This window comes from Elephas maximus, chromosome 7 (assembly GCF_024166365.1).
Source record: "Elephas maximus indicus isolate mEleMax1 chromosome 7, mEleMax1 primary haplotype, whole genome shotgun sequence".
NCBI classification, from domain to species: domain Eukaryota; kingdom Metazoa; phylum Chordata; class Mammalia; order Proboscidea; family Elephantidae; genus Elephas; species Elephas maximus.
Genome location: NC_064825.1, coordinates 71,563,794 through 71,584,494, shown reverse-complemented (window position 1 = coordinate 71,584,494; position 20,701 = coordinate 71,563,794). Strand labels below are relative to the sequence as shown.

The following is a 20,701-nucleotide window of genomic DNA, read 5'->3' as shown; positions in this document are numbered from 1 at the left end:
TATTTCAACTAACAGCTACTTGAGATAGGTAAGTGGTTTCCATTTCTGAATGGGAACATAGGTATATGACTTTTAGAAAGCCACAGAATAAGAACTGATTGCTTGGTGATTAATCCTCAGGAATGCTCATCCCAGAGTTATATGTACCCCACCCGAGACTCTTGTTTCTCTCTTAGTTGCTGTGGATATTTTCTAACCTGGGACTTCTGATTCAACCTAGTTGGGCCAGCATGTTCTGGATTATATTATTGCTTCTTAAGGTTAATATCAGATCCTCCTGCATTTTTTTTTAAGTCAGTAACATAAAGTCATAGCTTACTCTAATCTTCTACCTTATTGATGAAAACTAGTGATTTTAACTTAAGCCCTTTCTTCATTTTGTTAAGCATATTTATTGTTCCAGGTAGTAGTCACTGCCTTTTAAATACTTACCAATTTGTTGCTTGAAGAATTAAGTGTACCTAATTTGGTGTTTTGTCCAGCTGTCTCTTCACTAGGAGGTTTTAGCTGGTGTTTTATTGGTTCTGAGTCTATGTTCTATACCAAGTCTGTATGCCTCAAAAGAAAAGTCCAAATATAGAGAAGATGGAATGTCTCTGAAATTTTTTGACTGTCAGACTTTACAATTAAATCTTGGAGTAATTACTCATCCAGATATCTCTTTTATGATTCACACTGAGATCCTTAATTAAATAACTGTCCAGGTGTTCTCTTATTCTGCCCTTACTAGAATTTTCAGTAGGCCTCCTGCTGCTAAGGTCAAGATTTTTAGCCTGTGGCTTCCTACATTTTTCTCTAGATCCTGCCTTAAGAACTTAAAAAAAAAAAAACAGGTGTTAAATAGCCTGATTATTTAATTTTATTTCTCCTGTTTGTAAAGCAGGGATGGAAGGAGTTCCCTGAGATGCTCTGGTATCAGTTGCTTCTTATTAATGTTTTTACTACCTCTTTCATTACTTTCTTCTTTATTTATTTCTAATATATTTCACTTCTTAGTCCAATGTTGTTTGTATTGTTATCTTAATTGATGTTTGCCTTAGGGTACTGAGGAACTCAGATGAAAAGTGACCAAATCAGTTTACAACATTTTTATGAAATATTGCAAGTATTTATAGATTACATTTGACTTTATAGTTATAACTTAACTGTATGAAATTATAGTATTTCATTATAGTTTTTAAAAAATTTTTTTCAGGAGACTATAGGACATAATCTTAAAATAGCACTTCATGGGAATGTTCTCTTTAAAAAGATAGGACCAATTTTTTTTTTAAGTTCTCTAATAGAAGTTTAATTATTTTTTTAAAATTTGTGGATATTTGTCATTATTTAAATTTTTTAAAAATGAAGCTATTCAGCATTTGAATTCAGTGGTATAAAATATAAAATGATGAGGGATACAGCATATCAGAGTTACATTCATTGTAGAAATAAAGAACTCTTTGTAACAGGAATTCATATTTTAAAGAAAAACGGAAGTAATAAGACCTATATTCTAGCTCATTCTATCCTGAGCTACTTCTTCACTGCATATCTTGTCAATATTTATCTTATCAGTAGGAGACCATTCAAAGAGTTTTTTAAATGTTGAAAAACACTCCTTACACAAAATATATTCAATTCTGACAACTAACAAAACAGGTATTTGATATTCAGACTCTTTTAGTTGTTTTTTGGAGGGGACATGGGTTAACTGTATCCTCAAATATGATTTTTAAAGAGCCATAGATGTAATCCAATTTAAGAGTGATATTATTGTTGGTCTGATTTTATCATGTTTTTTGGGCATAATATGAAATTTAAGGGATACTTCCAACATTTTTCTATCAGGACATTGTCCCATTTGAAAACAAGACAGAAACAAACAAACAAAAAAACCCCAAGATGATAAAAACAAAACCTAACCTCTCTTCTCAAAGCAAATGAATGCAGAGATTATTGGAGCCAAGTCTGACATTTTTTTTCTTTTTTCCTTTTTAAAATGTGAGTCCTAGAACCTGTTGTCTGAAATGGTCAGCAAGTTTAGGCCATGGTAATTGGCTATGGGTCATGAATATCAGGGGGTTACATTCCGAATTGTTCTTTACTTCGGTTTCAAAGTGCTGACCTCTGACTTAGTGCTGTTCTGGGGGGATTTACAAGCTTTAAAAGAAAGGGAAGAGTGTCTAACCTCTTGTTACAACCACACACAAACACACGTGGGCCTGTTATAATTAAAACAAATGAAAACCTGAATGATTTTAACAGAGTGAAAAATAGGATTTTACATTAGAGATAGGAAAGGACATGATAAAGATATTTTTTAAACGTTGTCATGCTTATTTATTTTCAACCATTTAACATTTACCTGTACAGAGTAAATAATTTAATTTACGGTATATATTTCTTTGCTATAATTTTTAGCATGATTTTGCCTTGGTAATTCCTAACTAAACTTTTAAAGATATACTTCTAAGACCATGTAAGCTATGTTTAAAAGGTAAGATGAATGATTTTATGAACTAATGTTTTTATATTTTTTGATGAGTAAATTTTTATAATTTTGAAAACCAGGATAATAATTTAAAATGACTATTAAAATGCTTTAATATATTTATTAAAATGCTTTAATACTAACAGATATTTTAGGAGGCTGTTTCTTAGTGAATTCACATATCTCTGTTGGTGCTTTGGGGAAAATAATAATTCCTCTAATTTGTTACATATTAAGTAATTTCTTGACAGGGATCCAATAAGAAATTAGACATTTTCGATATTTTCAGGACAGAAATAGCACAGTTTGTATCCGTCCTATGGAAAGCATGAAACTAATAGATTGTGAAATATGGATCCTTGAAAATTGAGGATGTTGATCTTTTATACTGTAATTCCAAAGACAGCAGTTGCTTCACTCTCCTTTTCTAGTCCATTGCACTATCGCATACTAACCAATCTTTTGAATCATGTTATTAATGAGTTACATTAGCTAGTAAACGAAATTCACTTTTTGTTGTGAACAGATCAAAGCATATTTATATTATTTTGATCAACTATTAAATATAGGACTATTCTAAGCAAAACAAAAAAATACTTTATAAAACCTGATTTCTTGATTTATCCATATTTTATTCATCTAACCTCATTTGACTATGTCATAGATTTTTGAATCTAGAGAAGATATACTCCATGGACACAATATACTACATTCTTTGGTTTCTATAGCATGTCAATAGGAATGATGGCATCTTACAGCTAGAATTTAACTTAGTCTTTGCAAGAGAATTCAGCTCATTAAAATATCTCTGTGAGAAACTTATATTTTCCAGACATGAATGGTGTTAACCAATTATTCATGTCTCTTCAGATCCCAATTTTAGAGTTTTTCAAGTGGACTGTATTGTGTGCTATAGAGGCGGTGTCCTGACAATATTGACTGAACAGCAGTTTCTTAAGAATGGACTGGCAGTTTGGAATTTTATTTGGGCATTTGGCTTTCTGGGCCAGGGTCAATGATTTAGTCTAAGCATACATGTACAGCTTTTTGGGTATAATTGTGAGACCAGGAATTGTTAGCTCTTTTTTATGAGTAATATACAGTGTCTGTGGCTCATCCATCATCATTTAATACATGCATCAGATGGCAAAGTCTATCTGTGGATTAAAGGCCATTGCTGCTTCTTTGCAGATACTCTTTGTCTTATCTGAAAACTTTTCCTTCAAATGCTGTAATACCTGCTGCTTATTTACTTTGCCCAAAGCAGTGTTTTTCTCTTCACTGAAGCTTCTTCATTCCATTCCTAAGAGTATATAAGTATTTTTCAGATATAATTTTCTTTTTGTTATTAATGTATTCCTATTTGCTATATTGTGTGTCTGTGTGTGTTTGTTACCTGATAGAACACCATTAAATCTGTGTTCTTCTTTCCTCCTACTTGTTAAACAGAAAAACAAAACAAAACAAAAAACCACTGCCGTTGAGTCGATTCCGACTCATAGTGACCCTATAGGACAGAGGAGAACTGCCCCATAGAGTTTCCAAGGAGCGCCTGGAGGATTTGAACTGCTGACCTCTTGGTTAGCAGCCGTAGCACTTAACCACTATGCCACCAGGGTTTCCAGAAGAGGTGCTAATTTAAGAATGAAATGGTTGTTCTTAAACCATTAAACAGATTATTTTGAGTTATACTCTTACCTTTTTAAGGAGGTAAACCTTGCCTTTTGTTTCTTTCAGTATGATTAACTACAGGCATTTCAGGTATCTGCTGAGCAGAATAAGGACTACCGTTTTATGTGAAGTAGTTGTCTAAAGATCAGAAATAATTACTTTGCACATTAGCCTTCATGACCTGCATGACCTGGTTAATTAATTTTTTTGCTGGGATAATAATAATAGAAATATATTTGAAGATATGCTTCCTCATTAAGTATCTAATTGACCTCTAATTTTAAGAGCTGGACCTTCCATTTATTGTCTTTTGGGGATGTCTAGAGCAGCCAGCAGAAGAGTGAGGAAGTCAGGAGCAGACTTCCAGTCTCACTTAGTCTTTCTGTCTTGGGCTGTATTTCTTTGTTAATTGTATTTAGCATTGATAAACAAAAAGCAATTACTGTGCTCCTGTTTTGGCTCTAGAGAATAGGCATCTTTTGTGTGTTATTGATCAGGAAGTGGATCTCTTTCCAGCAGCCCCTGAATGGGACCAAATAAACTCATTGAAAGTAATTTGATACTTGTATTGGCACTGTACATATATCTGATACTCTTTTGCAATGAAATGAAGGTTATAAACAAAGCTTAGAAGTCTAGAATTAGCCCCCAGCTTCAGCAAACTCTTAAAATATTTTGTAATTCTATCTTCAATCATGAATTAGCCAGGAAAAACAGACCCTCTCTCCCCTTTCTATTTCTCTGCTGTATGCTGTTTTTAATTGCCCACAGGCAAGCTGTTGTGATCTTCTTTGGAAGTTTAAAACCAAGATAAAAATGCAAATCTAATTATTTCTTTTATGTAATCTGATTAACTTTTTAAGTAATGATAGATGCCCTATAGCCTGCTTCAAACATTTTAATAATGAAATTTCTGGATTATAAAGAATAGGTAATGCTGCTATAATTCATGGAGAGTAAGGGCTCCATGTAACAGCTAAAAATATAAATTCTTGTTGTGGTTTAGAAAGACTGCCTTGGTTATACATACTAGACTGCTGAAGTTGGAGTGGAACTAGAAATAAGAAGAGGTGACACCTGGCCAGATCCCCATGAGCTACTATATGGAATTATCAATCAGTATGCTACCTGTTTTTCAAATGTAGCCTCCTGGCAAAGATCTCATTCAGTAGACTGGAATCTGACTGGTGAATCTCAGTGCTTTTCATGCACTATCCTTTAGCTTCCTGAACCCCTCTGTGTCACCCTCCTTTCTCTATCTTACCTATACTTGTGCTTACCTCTCAGACCCCACTCCCCAGCTCTCTCTCGAATAATGTAATACAAAGAAAGCTCAGGGAAACCACAGTCTCTGCTTCTTTCTGGGATTAATTAAAGGTGGAGAGTGCCTTACTTTTTCAGAGGAAGGGTTGTGCCAAACAGAGTGGGACAGATGATCAAGGTGGCACCAGCACATGACATTGAATACCCTTGAGTCAATCCCACAGGGAAGAAGTGGTTCTTTTTCTATTGTTTTTTGATCCTTCTGATTACACTGAAGGCTCAGCTTAGTGTTAGTCTTAAATACCTTTCTAGGAGGTGCAGATCTCCTCCTAGAAAGGTATTTAAGGCAGGGAAAGGAAGAGAGAGAGAAGAAAGAAAAAGATTGAGAGGGTGGGAGGGGGAGATAATCTTAGTGCAGAGCCTTTGGAGGCAGTAGAATTTAAATAAAATTGTTTACTTTTCACAGTATTTATCCTCATGGTTATCATCTATTTATGGCAGTGATTTTAGTTTTCTGTTTGTACTCGTGATATAAAGTTTCTTTTTGAAATAAATGTATTAAAGGAAAACAAAAAGTCAACTTAAATAAAAACCTTAAGCAAATAGTAGCTAGGTAGTTGGATATGGCAAAAATTATAAAGGTAGTTCTTTAATAAGGGAATTTTGGGAAATCCTTAAAAGAACACTGCACTAGGAAGTATTCAATGTTCACCCTCTTTCTCCTGCCACTTTTGTAGAATGTTAAACTTGAAAGCATCGTCTAGAGGCCATCGTGATTCCCATTCACTGATGGGATGAGGGAAGGAAAGAATAGCTGTTCCTGTTGAAGACAATATAATGAGTTTACAATGAAGCTATACTTAAAAAAGATTATATTCTTTTTTTTTTTTTAATTTGAAATGCACTTTCTTTTTGTGAAGTAATCGTGATGATAAATGGTATGTGTTTTGTTTCTTTGTTTTCCAGTAGTTTTATTTGGTAAAATTAAAAGTTTCTAAATATATGTAAGTATGCACTTCTTGTCCTTGAAATTTTACTGGTTTATGAAATGCAAAACCTCCAAATTCTTTCATTTTTTTTTTGTTAGGAAAACCTATGAAGTGATTTCTCCAAGCTTAAAAAGCTAAGTATTGTCAGAGCCATGAGCCGAAACTAAGTTTGTTGACTCCTAGACTAGTACTATTTCTGGCATTCCAGGTTGTATCTCAATTTACCCTTTTTATAACTTCAGTAAATCTTAGTGCAGTTCAGTTTCCTGGTTTAAAAAATGTGGATAGTCATACTCGACATCTAAAGTCCCCTTTGTCCTTAAATGGAAAATTTGAGGATTTGCTATTAGACTCAGTTTCTATTCCAGACCTACTATAACTAGCAACAAAGAAATAGATAAAAAGAACATAGTTGGAATCTTTTTGTGGCTTAGTATGTGGTGTATCCATGGCTGAGTGATTCTTTTGGTATTTACATATATGCCTCTTAGAAAGCTGATTATATTACTTTTAGGGGGTTTGAAAGTGATATGCCGCTATATTGAAGGTCAGTCACCTTTAACTGATAATACCTTCTTTTAAGAGCTACCATTTTCAACTGGTGGGAATGAGCAGAGAGTGACATCATTTGGTGCTTGTGGCTCTTTTGAAAATAATAGTCCCGGGTACCCATCTCCAGAAATTCTCCTTTAATTGGTATGGGGTACAGTCCCAGCATGGGGAATTTTAAAAACCCTCTAGGTGAATCTAGTGGGCAATCAGGAATGAAAAATACTACTCTATAACGTCTCGATGGCACTAGAAAAAAAAAAATACAATGTACTGCAGATTTAATGATTGAAGGTGAACTCTAAGTTGTTTAGAATAACTATCTAGACTGTAGGTTGTGGGATATAGCTTAAAGAGATCATTCTTGAACAGTCGAAATACACTTTTGGCTTAGGTCATGGCTATTTTATTTAATAGCTTAGAAAGGCTATAAAAGACAATGGTTTAAACTATTTCAACAAATTTAGTTTTTCTAATAATTTATATTTATGTATGTGTATACTGGCAGGACAGGAAAGTATTGATATTAGGAATTTGTCCCTCTGGGAGAAGGTATTTGGAATAAAATAAAGCAGAGTCTTTCATAAGACAAAAACATTTAGACAATAAGTTCTCAGGTGCCGTTTGACTTCTAACTAAACAGGATGAATTTTGACCCAGGAAATAAACCTGTTTTGTTGGCTTTTTTTTTTTTCTGTGTTAAATTGACTACATTTTGATGGGCGTGAGGAATGTATGAATCTGAGTGGACTTTTTGGCTAGATTTTTACATACAAAATTTTAAACTATGTATATTCTTAAACAACATCTTAAGAGAATAAGATGTTGTTTAAGAATATACATAGTTTAAAATTTTGTGGAACCAGCACAGGTATTGGAGACAAATAAATGAGGGTTTCCATTCCAGCCCTAGTACTTACTAGCAGTGTCACCTGGCTACTATTTACTAGCTGTGAGACAAGTTACTTAATGTCTCTGAGCCTGTGTTTTCTAATTCCTAAGAAATGGATCGTGATATTACCTTATATTAATTATGAGATTAGAAATAGTGTATAAAACCCCTAATAAGACTTCAGTATATAATATCCACCTACCATCATTGTGTAGAAATAATTTCACAGTCCCTAGAAAAAGTTCCCTGATGGCACAGTGGTTGACAGCTCTGGCTGCTATCCAAAAGTTGAGCGGTTCGAATCCACCAGCTGCTGCTTGGAAACCTTATAGGACAGTTCTACTCTGCCCTATAGGATCTCTTATAAGTCAGAATTGACTTGACTGCAATGTTTTTTGTTTTTTTTTTTAAATGGAGAGTCGGAATTGATTCGATGGCAACAGGTTTGGGTTTTTTTGTTTGGAATGAGGATACGTGCTGTTGTTGTTGTGTGCTGTGAGTCAGTTCTGACTGAGATGCATACAGGTGCACGTTTTGTGTGTTCTTCTATAAGCATGTTTGTGCTTATGTACACATGTGTATTTAGAACCCCTCAACTAGGGATGTGAATATGGGATAATCAGGGATGTGAATATAGGATAATGTGTATGCGCTATCATCAATTATTACCACCATGATAATCTGGAGGAAAAGAAAGGGCAACAGTTTCCTCTGGATGCCAGATGAGAAATATTTCAACTGACGGTGAGAGGAGAGTAAGGTTTAAAAGCACACAGAAAGGGTTGACCAAGAATTGGACCGAGCTGTCTGGATATTGTCCAAAAGGGAGAAGGGCATTTTTTTCTGGAAAAACAGGGTCAAATTCTCACCTTTCATACTAGAATGGGCTTTGCTATCAGATCAGTAGTGTTTGTGAAGTTAGGGAGATAGTAAATGAGCCTTTCCAATTTGCTTTATAGCTTTTTTTTTTTAAGCACAGATGAAGCTATGTGATGTAGCAGCACAAAATGCAAAAGTCCTTCTTGTTTAAAATAGTTGTTCCTATAAATCTTATGTATGCCATCTCCTGTAAGTCAAGCATTTGCCCAGCTTTTGTGAATTATGTCTATACTTAGAATTTAAGAAGTTAAACAGTATGCATACCAGACTTGAGAGAGGGGAAATAAAAATTGATATACTGTGTGACACTTGATATAGCACAGGGAAATATCTGTTAAATTCTGAAGCAATGCACTGACATAACCATTTTTAATTCACATATGGTAACTCCTACTCAAAGTTATTAATATTAGAGTCAGATATTTTTACTTATTCAAAATAAAAGAAAATAAATGATGAAAAAGTTGTAATAGCTTACTGTAAGACATTGAATTCATTGTATTCACCACCTAGTCCATTAAGAAAATGTTAAAATTGTAACATTGAACATTGAAAGTTTAGGAATTCACAGATCAGAATAAAGGGTAAAATCCATCTGCATTCAGGTCATTGTCATGACTTTTGTTCTGTACACACATCAGGGGAAGATTTTTTCTTTTAAAGTGTCCTCAATGAGTTTTCTGCAGTGGCTGAGATTAGTGCAGCATGGAGAAGACTCTCAGCTGGGCTGGGTTGGCTGCTGCTCTAACATGTTGACAAGGTGGGCAAATGATTCTAAGGAATTCCAACAAGCTGGGCTTATTTTGTACCATTATGGCATCATTCGTTTCCAAGCCATACACATGTTGGTGCCTACTTATACCTTCTTTGGTTGTATTATATATAAGAAAAGGGGAGGGGGGATGAGAAAACTGGTTTCAGTTTCAATTGATTGCCTAATAACTTTTGTTCTCTTTCAAAAGTTACGATGATATTCGGAGCCAGTGGAAAAACGTTTCCATGTGTAATGTAATTCAGTAAAAGATGTAAGTCCCAGGTCGATGTTAAGCTGCATGTAGCAGAAGTCCTATGTTAATATATAGAGAATTAGTTGAATACCAGGCACTTATTAATATAATTGAATGGAACCTGAGGAGACAAACAGTGAGCTGATACTTCAAGGAGTGGAAGGGTCTCCAACTGTTGGTTCAGCTATTTGTTTGTCCTAGTGGACGTTTTCTCATTCTGTGGCTTTCAACCACTCTTTCCTCCTAACTTTTACTTCATCGAAAACTGTGAATGTCATGTCAGCTCCTAGATAATAATTTTGGCCCCTGGAGCCCGGATTTGAAAGAATCAGCATGAGTATCAGTGGTAGAAGAAGAAGCTGGGTAGCAGAAGAAGAGGGAGGGTAGAAAGTGCATGCGGATAGGGAGCATCACCTTGTTTAGTGATGAGGAGCAGAGATTTGAAAAAAGGAATAACTAGTTCCAGGTTTTTCTCTCTACCCTACTATGCAGTCCTTCATAATGCTTTGTGCAAACTCAGGTATCCAGATCTTGTTCGAAGGCAAGATGGAGTGGAGCCACCATTAAGCGACCTGGTATTCTTTGTCTATGGAAAAACCCAGAGACGCAGGCAAAAAAGAGCTAGTAATATTTATTATTAGGTTCTAGCCAGAGGTTAGTCTTAGAAGATCAGGTAGTCCAGGTCAGATATACAATGACAGAGCAAATGTGTAGGCTACTATTAGGGATATTCCAGCTCAGGGCTAGAGCATCCATAATGCATGGGTGAAAATCCAGACAAAGAAAAATGAAGTTGTATTTCTTGAAGTTGGCATCCACATAATGGCTGTTTTTTCCATTAAGGCTTTCTGATCAGTGAACGAATCCACTAGTCTCTGTCTGACAGGAGACTCTCATCGACCCTGTTTTAGGGTGGGAGTATATCCTTGGAACTTCTAGGCATCTCTTGTGGGAGAGAGATTTCAAATCATTTATAGTTCAATAAAAGGACCTTGGCCTCTATCCATACAGTATCTTCCCTTCTCAGAAGGACCAGGCTCCTGTGGAGATCCTGATTTGTGACATACATACATCAAGATGTTAAGAGTGCCATGCCTAAGGCAAGTGGCTTTTGGTAGTGAAATATTTTTTCTTGTTTTAGAATTTTTTAATTTTCTAACATATATTGCCTTTGAATAAGAAAAAAAAAATGGAAGTTTTAAATTAAATATACACTGGAAAAACCCTGACTTTCAATATTAAGAAAATTATTAAATTCATTGTGGAATAGTCATGCGATAGGCTGTCATGGATTTTTAGAAATGATGTTTGCTAATAATTTTTAATGACTTGGGATAATGCTTACAATATAACATTGGGTGAAAAAACAAACAAACCAGAACACAATAATATAAATGCAGTGTGGTCTCAGATACATAAAAATAGGCATTGAAAGAAAGACTGGAAGGAAATACATTGTATTTATAATTAGCTTTTTTTTTTTTTTTTTTAGGAGCAGGCATCTATCCTGTGATCTTGTGATCACTCTTGGTATAGATTTTTAATCACCAAATCTGATGACTTAACTTCCATATGTGATTTCTGGTTCCTTAGATAGAGCTTCCAGTTAATCAAAAACAACCATGTCTCCGGATAGCTGGAAGAAATATTCAAGCATAGATATTTCCAGTTCTTTCAGTCTGTTTTAACTGCTATCTGTACCTGTTCTTACTCATTTCCGCAGTCGATTTTGCCTAGGATAGTCACCTAATTCCATGGATTTATACGCTTCTTTGACTCAGGGAGGCCACAGTTTCAGACTAAGAGTAAGAAAAAGCATGGAAATGGTTACTGATCTACTCTCAACAGAATTTACAAAAAAAATATTGTGTGTTTTCTTGTTCTTTTGCCTTCCGTGAAAAGGACTCAGCCCCAGCTTGGGTAAAAAATTAGTGTTAGAGTCGATTAGTGTATCAAAACCGGCCTAGACAGACTCAGGATGTCTGGTGCCTAATCTTTGTTCTGCTAGCCACTAAATGACCTCTGGAAAAATAACGCTTCTGCTTTGGTCCTCGTTTTCCACATATTTAGAACAAGGATTTTTGTTTAAGATTATTGTTGAAATTCTGACCTCCTGTGATTCTAGATAATGGGAGTTGACTCTGGTCCTCCATAAAGGAAGAGCAATAGATAGTCTTGCCTACAGAGCTTGAAGGCAAATGTCAAGTTCAGCCACAGCATAAGCCATGTCCTCTTAGGAAAAATATACGTTTTAAACTATCTAAGGTTTTTGAATGAGATCAAATTCATGTCTCCTTTGCAGGGTATTGTGATGGCTTTTAATGCTTGCCACGTGAAATGATCGCTATAAGGAATTTTTAGAAAAATACATTTAGAAGGAGGGCCTGTAAATGCCATCTTTCAGGCTATAGCAAACACATTACTGCAGCCAATGACAAACTCCTAGCATTAGGGCTATATAATGGAAAGGGTGACATAAACTTAATTTTAGCATTAAAAGTAAAGCATTATAATTTGGGGGAAAAAAATCCTTGCAGCTTTGCTAAGTTATTACTTGCAGGAAATTACAACATATCCTATTGAAATGTTATGTCGGTGGCATATATAGTCTATAACACCTTTTCCTATTCTCTCTTGTTTTCAACCCAAGTGTTGTAGTTTCTTGGGAAAAGAGATATGTTAAGTGTCTAGAACTTTGTCTAACTGTTAGGGTGGTGCTGAGCGTGGTCCAGACTGTCTGAAAACAAACTGTGAAGGACAGACCTTTCCTTGGCTATGCTTCCTAGAAGCGGCTTTCCTGATTGAAGGATAATGTTAATGTGAATATTCTTTTGGCCATTTTCTGATTTCTTGCTTGTTAATTGTCATCTTCTAGTCTCAGTTTTTTTTTTTTTTTAGTCTCAGTAAATTTTCCAACCTGCAATTTATTTATTGAATCGCAAGATAAAAAGTGAGAGAATTTCATTTCTTATGTAGGGTAGAGCTTAATATGGTTTTCCGATTTCCTCCATTTTGTTTGAAGTGTTGTTATTGTTAGGTGCTGTTGAGTCAGTTCCGACTCATTGTGGCCCTATGCTCAACAAAATGAAACATTGCCTGCTCATGCACTGTCCTCAGAATTGTTGCTATATTTGAGCCCATTGTTACAGCCACTGTGTCAATCCACCTCTTGAGGTCTTCCTCTTTTTTGCTGATCCTCTACTTTACCAAGCATTATGTTCTTCTCCAAGATTTGGTCCCTCCTGATAACATGTGCAAAGTATCCTAAGATGAAGTCTCACCATCCTCCCTTCTGAGGAGCATTTTGGCTGTACTTCTTTTCCAAGACAGATTTGTTCATTCTTCTGGAAGTCCATAGTATATGCAAAATTCTTTGCCAACACCATAATTCAAAGGCACCAATTCTTTGGTCTTCTTTATTCATTGCACAACTTTCGCATACACATGAGGTGAATGAAAATACCATGGCTTGGGTCAGGCCCACCTTAGTTGTCAAAGTGACATCTTTGCCTTTCAACACTTTAAAGAGCCCTTTTGCAGCAGAGTTGCCCAATGCAATACATCGCTTGATTTCTTGACTGCTGCTTCCATGGGTGTTGATTGTAGATCCAAGTAAAATGGAATCCTTGACAACTTTGATATTTTCTCTGTTTATCATGATGTTGCCTACTGATCCAGTTGTGAAGATTTTTGTTTTCTTTATGTTGAAGTGTAATCCATATTGAAGGCTGTAGTCTTTGATCTTCATCAGTAAGTGCTTCAAGTCCTCTTCACCTTCAGCAAGCAAGGTTGCATCATCTGCATATCGCAGGTTGTTAATGAGTCTTCCTCCAATCCTTGTGCCACCTTCTTCTTCATATAGTCCATCTTCTCAGATTATTTGCTCAGTGTACAGATTGGGTAAGTGTGGTGAAAGGATAGAACCCAGATGCACACCTTTCCTGACTAAACCACGCAGTATCCCCTTGTCCTGTTTGAACGACTGCCTCTTGGTCTATGTATGGGTTCCGCATGAGCACATTTAAGTGTTCTGGAATCCCCATTCCTTGCAATGTTATTCATAATTTGATATGATCTATACAGTCGAATGCCTTTGCATAGTCAATAAAACACAGGTAAACACCTTTCTCGTATTCTCTGCTTTCAGCCAAGATCCATCTGACATCAGCAGTGATATCCCTCGTTCCACATCCTCTTCTGAATCCGGCTTAAATTTCTGGCAGTTCCCTGTTGATGTACTGCTGCAACTGCTTTTGAATTATCTTTAGCAAAATTTTACTTGTGTTTGATATTTATGGTATTGTTTGATCATTTCTGCATTCTGTTGGATCACCTTTCTTTGGAATGGGTGCAAATATGGATCTCTTCCAGTAGGTTGGCTGGGTAGCTGTCTTACAAATTTCTTGGCATAGAAAGTGAATGCTTCCAGCATTTCATCCATTTGTTGAAATATCTCAATTGGTATTCTGTCAATTCCTGGAGCCTTGTTTTTCACCGCTGCCTTCAGTGAAGCTTCAACTTCCTCCTTCAATATAATTGGTTCTTGATCATAAGCTATCTCCTGAAATGGTTAAACATCAACCAGTTTTTGTTTTTTTTTTTTTGGTACAGTGACTTTGTGTATTCCTTTCCATCTTTTTTTTGATGCTTCCTGCATCATTCAGCATTTTGCCCATAAAATCCTTCAATACTACAACTCAAAGCTTGACTTTTTTCTTCAGTTCTTTCAACTTGAGAAATGCCAAGTGTGTTCTTTCCTTTTGGTTTACTATCTCTAGCTCTTTGAACATGTCGTTGTAATACTTTACTTTGTCTACTTGAACTGCCCTTTGGATTTTTCCGTTCGACTCTTTTACTTCAACGTTTCTTCCATTCATTTTAGCTACTCTGTGTTCAAGAGAGCAAGTTTCAAAGCTTCTTTCTACATCCATTTTGGTCTTTTCTTTCTTTCCTGTCTTCTTAAAGACGTTTTGCTTTCTTTATTTATGATGTATTTAATGCCAACCCGCAACTTGTCTAGTGTTCAGTCATTAGTGTTTAGTACATTAAATCTATTCTTGACATGGTCTCTAAATACAGGTGGTATATACTCGAGGTCATACTTTGGCTCTCATGGACTTCTGTTAATTTTCTTCAGCTTCAACTTGAACTTGCCATGTGGGCAATTGATGATCTATTCTGCATTGGGCCCCTGGCCTTGTTCTGACTGATGATATTGAATGTGTCCATCGTCTGTTTCCACAGATACAGTTGATGGAATTCCTGTGTATTCCATCTGGCGAGGTCCACGTGTATAGTCGCCATTTATGTTGTATAAAGTTATTTTCAATGAATAGGTCATTGGTCTTGCAAAATTCTTTCATGTGACCTTTGGGGTCATTTCTATCACCAAGGCCATATTTTCCAACTACTCATCTTTCTTGTTTGTTTGCAGCTTTCGTATTCCAATCACCGGTAATTGTCAGCGCACCTTGATTGCATGTTGATCAATGGGAAATTGCAGAAGTTGGTAAAAATCTTCAGATTCTTCATCTTTGTCATTAGTGGTTGGTGCATAAATTTGAGTAATAGTCATATTAACTGATCTTCCTCATAGGTATATGTATATTGTCCTGTTACTGACAGAGTTGTACTTCAGGATAGATCTTGAAATGTTCTTTTTGACAATGAATGCGATGCTGTTTCTGCTCAATTTGTCACTTGTGGTGTAGTAGACAATATGATTATCCGATTCAAAATGGCCAATACCAGTCCATTTCAGCCCACTAATGCCCAGGATATCGATTTTCAAGTGTTCCATTTCATTATTGACAACTTCCAATTTTCCTAGATTTATCCTTCATACGCTCCGCATTCCAGTTACTAAAGGATGTTTGCAGCTGTTTCTTCTCATTTTGAGTCATGCCACATCAGCAAATGAGGGTCCTGAAAGCTTTACTTCATCCACATCATTGAAGTTGATTCTACTTTGTGGAGGCAGCTCTTCCCCAGTGGTATTTTGAGTGCCTTCCAACCTGAGGGGCTCATCTCTCAGCACTATATCAGGCAATATTCTACTGTTCTTTGTAAGGTTCTCAGGATGCTATGAACCTCAAAATAATAGGAAGTTGGTAGGGTAAGACACTTTACCCTGCTCAAGGGGATGAAAAAGCAGATCTGGATTTGATAAGTAAAACCAGATCTACCCAGTGGTTGTATGGCAAAGCCCTGCAATTAATGGGGAACATAAACAGCCCAAGAAGCCAGCCTGGTAGTAGTTTCTACAGAATAATAATAGGTTTTACTCATATCTACTTAGGTATTAATCAGATGGACAACTGGCACAAATGCTTTGTGCAAACGTAGGTAACTGTACGTGTGCCTCAGTATAAAAGAAGATTAAGAAACTGTGAAATAGTACTGTATCAGGCTCTTTTACATTCATGTTTGAGTATCGTTCCCAAATGATTTATCATTTTTCAAATAATAACTTATTTTTAAACCACCAGTCACTACCTACAGGTCTTAGCAGATGCAGATGTCAGAATGCGGTAGAACAACAAAATTAACTAAATAACCCTTGAAAAAATAAAACAAAGTTTATTTATTAAAAAAAAAAAATGACATTAAGGTGAACTGCCTAATAAGAACATGGATTTGCTTAAATAAAACATTATATGGTTCTGTTTTAGATTCATCCCTAAAGCCCCGAAAGATATTAGACTTTTAGAATTTTACCCTATTTACCTTATTTACTTCAAACAAAGTTTAAATAGGGTAAAATTCTAATATCTTTCAGGGCTTTAGGGATGAATCTAAAACAGAACCATATAATGTTTTATTTAAGCAAATCCATGTTCTTATTAGGCAGTTCACCTTAATGTCATTTTTTTTTTTTAATAAATAAACTTTGTTTTATTTTTTCAAGGGTTATTTAGTTAATTTTGTTGTTCTACTGCATTCTGACATCTGCATCTGCTAAGACCTGTAGGTAGTGACTGGTGGTTTAAAAATAAGTTATTATTTGAAAAATGATAAATCATTTGGGAACGATACTTAAACATGAATGTAAAAGAGCCTGATACAGTACTATTTCACAGTTTCTTAATCTTCTTTTATACTGAGGCACACGTACAGTTACCTACGTTTGCACAAAGCATTTGTGCCAGTTGTCCATCTGATTAATACCTAAGTAGATATGAATAAAACCTACTATTCTAGAGAAACTACTGTCATGCTGGCTTCTTCGACTGTTTATGTTCCCCATTAATTGTAGGGCTTTACCATATAACCACTGGGTAGATCTGGTTTTACTTATCAAATCCAGATCTGCTCTTTCTTCCCCTTTGAGTAGGGTAAATTTCCTTTATGCTACCAACTTATTATTATTTTGGGGTTCACAGCATCCTGGGAATTGAAGCTGTCAGCCCTGGAACTCCCAGTGTTTCTGTGGAAAGATTAACATTGGTAGAGTAAACCCTTGGTCGGTTTGCTGTGTGTGCAACACAGTTGGGTTGAACAAGCATTTTACTTTTAAATGAAGTATTTATTTTAATAATTATGGACATATACTCATTTCCCCTCATCCTTTCCTCCTCCTACTTTGGATAAGAGTAAGTCTCTACTGGAAGTCTTTTAAAATCTGGTCATTAGTTTTTGTATTTTTCCCCAGGTGGAGGAGTAGGTTGGGAAATGAGATGAGGTGATACAGAGGTTTCTATATAAATGGTAACGTTACCTTTTCTCCTTAAGAATGCTTAAAGAACATCATATTTTCTTGGGAAATTAGAATATCTGAAGGGATATTTTGGTTGGGCTTATAAGAAGGCCACTTCACAACAGTAAAAACACGTGGCTGTTAAGTAGTTGTTAAGTAGTAGTTCTAGTCTCTACTCTGGAAGAACATATTAGCCTTATGCTCCCCAAAGGACAAAATCTATTGGTTTTAAATAGGACAGCAAGTCTACCCCATTGTAATCTTTTACCATTTCAGTTTTACCAGGGCTAGCTCCTGAATATAGGTTTAAAAGCAGCTGGGACAACAACAACAAAATAATTTTTTTAAAAAGACAGCTGGGAGATGTCCCTGCAGTTCACAAAATGGGTGTTCCATGTATTAATCATAATATGTAGGAAAGGTATCTGGGGAGAAATCTAAGGAGATACTGCCTCTTCATTTATGCCAGTTGTGTTTGAGGATATTCTCATTGCCTTTTTGACTGAAAAAGCCTTTTGCTTTCTGAAAACAAAACAAATAAAAAAAACTATAGGGGGTCTTTTTATTAATTTAACTAACTAGCTGTGAAGTTGTGTAAGAAAGAGAAAACACATTGAAAAATGGCCAGAGCTCTTGTGTATTAAGCACAGCAGATAAAACGATTTATTGGGTTTTATACATACTCTGAAAGGGTAAGCATTGCTAACAGAATGAGTGGCAGCCTCTGGGAGCTGAACAGGCCCCAGGGACTAGTCTTTGTTCCTCTGGTCTTGACAGGCATGTGTCTCTGTTAAATGAGGGCTTAATTTCTCTCATATGTGAACAATTTCCAGGCCCAACAAAGGGAGCCAGGACTGGAGCTATTTAAAAGAACCAGCACAGGAGGAAGCATTCTTGAAGAAAGGGGATGCTAAAAGGCTAATTACTCACCATGGCTTAGCAACTAATTTTTTTTCCCCTAACTGAGGTTTATTAAATAAAAAATAAAATCTGCCACTTTTTTTTTTAACATAAACACATATTAAAATCACAAGAGTACATTTTTATTCTTTGTGAAATAGCCATTTGCTGATCTCTGCTCATTGAAAAGAGGCAGCCCATCACAAGCGATGGTGTATATCATAGAATATTAATTCACTAGAGGAAGAGGGGAGAGGCTAATATACTTTGGATCTTTTCTCTCAACTATTTTCCAAGCAACATCCTTTGCAACACTGTGAATGCTTTCTTTAGATAGTAATGACTTAAAATTTCAATGTTTTCTGTGAGGTGTTTCAGACTATAATTCTTTTAGTTTGCCTCAATTTCTGGGCTCCCATAAAGAAAATAAATCTGTATTATTAAAGAGGTATATGCAGGAGGGTACAGGTATATCTCTAATTACACTGTTCATGTTTTCTTTAATAGCAGGACTTCGAACCGGTTCTTCTTGGTTCAGTCATGGCCAAGGAAGTGACACCAGAACAGATCGAATTGTTTAAAATTCGGGTGAAGTGAAACCATAACTGGAACAGGAAAAATTATGGGTTGAAGCCCTGCTAGAAATTTAATCTCCCTCTTATAAAACAAGGGCAGTATATGCATTGTATAGCAACCAAATCTCTTGCCCATCGGATTTTGCACAGTTGCAAACAGTGCTGTGCCATTCAAAGATGGTGGCTCACCATACTACTTTGAATGTGTGTTGTCTCCACAGTCCTGGCAATAACCCAGTCTCCCGCATCAGGCTTCTGAAAGGGCTTACTGCACCTCTTCTGAGTCTCCCGTTCCAGGCCTTTGCCTATAATTTCTCCCGTTCTGGTTATAATGATAAAAATTTTTACATTTGGGTCTGTTCCAATTTCGCTTCATCAGCCATGACTAAACTGTTTCAAGCTGATTCAAAGGCCTGTTTAAAAGCTTTTGTGAACTAGATCCATTGTCCCTTTTGACTTGTATTATAATACTCATTAGCCCTTTATCTTAATTTTTGACTACTGATCTCTAAATTTCTGTATGTTTGCTTTCAAGATCAGTATCTTTTTCAGTAGGTAATGAAGTATTAATGTATTTATAGGGCAGCTACTATGTCATATTATGTTATAAATGTAAGAATACTTGAATATGAACAATAATTACTCTCTGATTAATCTGTTTTGTACATTTTAAAAATACTGCAACCCTGATACTAAAGCCAAGCAAGGACACCCCAAAAAAGAAAATTATAGACCAATGTCTTTCGGAAGTGACTTGACAGCACTGGGTCTGGGGTTTTATCTTTCATGAATATAGATGCAAAAACTCTCAACAAAATTCTAGCCAGTAGAATTTAACAGCATAGCAAAAAAATAGTACATCATGGGATCCCAAATGGGACTCATACCAGCTATGCAAGGATGGTTCAACATTAGAAAATCAATTAACATAATCCACCACATAAATAAAACAGAAGAAAATAAACACATGATCATCTCAGTTGATGCAGAAAAGGCATTTGGCAAAGTTCAACACCCATTCCTGATAAAAACTCTTAGCAAAATAGGAATAGAAGGGAAATTCCTCAACATAATAAAAGACATTTATACAAAACCAACAGCCAACATCATTCCTAACAGAGAGAGACTGAAAGCATTCCCCTTGTGATTGAGACCAGAGAAGGATGCTTTTATCATCGCTCTTATTCAACATCATACTGGAAGTCCTAGCTAGAGCAGTGAGGCAAGAAAAATAAGTAAAGGGCATCCAAATTGGTAAGAAAGAGGTAAAACTATCCCTATTTGCACATGATATGATCCTATACATAGAAAGCCCCCCCAAAGATTCCACAAGAAAGCTACTGGAACTAACAGAAAATTTTAGCAAAGTAGCAAGATACAAGATAGCATACAAAAATCAGTTGGATTCCTCTGTACCAAAAAAGAGAACTTAGAAAAGGAAATCAGCGAAACAATACCGTTTACAATAGCCCTCAGGAAGATAAAATACTTAGGAATAAATCTAATCAGGAATGTAAAAGACCTATACGAAGAAAACTACAAAACACTACTACAAGAAACCAAAAGAGACCTACATAAATGGAAAAATACGCCATGTTCATGGATAAGAAGACTCAACGTTCTGAAAATGTCAATACTACCCAAAATTATCTACACATACAATGTAATCCTGGTCCACATTCCACCAACATTCTTTAATGAGGTGGAGAAACAAATCACCAGCTTCATACGAAAAGGGAAGAGGCCCAGGGTAAGTAAAGCATTATTGAAGAAGAAAAACAAAGTGGGAGACTGTATAGCCATGGTA

At 35.8% G+C, this 20,701-nt stretch overlaps 1 protein-coding gene across 26 annotated transcripts in view; it reads left to right on the top strand.

Moving 5' to 3' along the window:
* Window positions 1–20,701, top strand: part of SOX6 (SRY-box transcription factor 6) — a 657,692-nt gene that overhangs the window by 443,559 nt on the left and 193,432 nt on the right. The window lies entirely within an intron of this gene.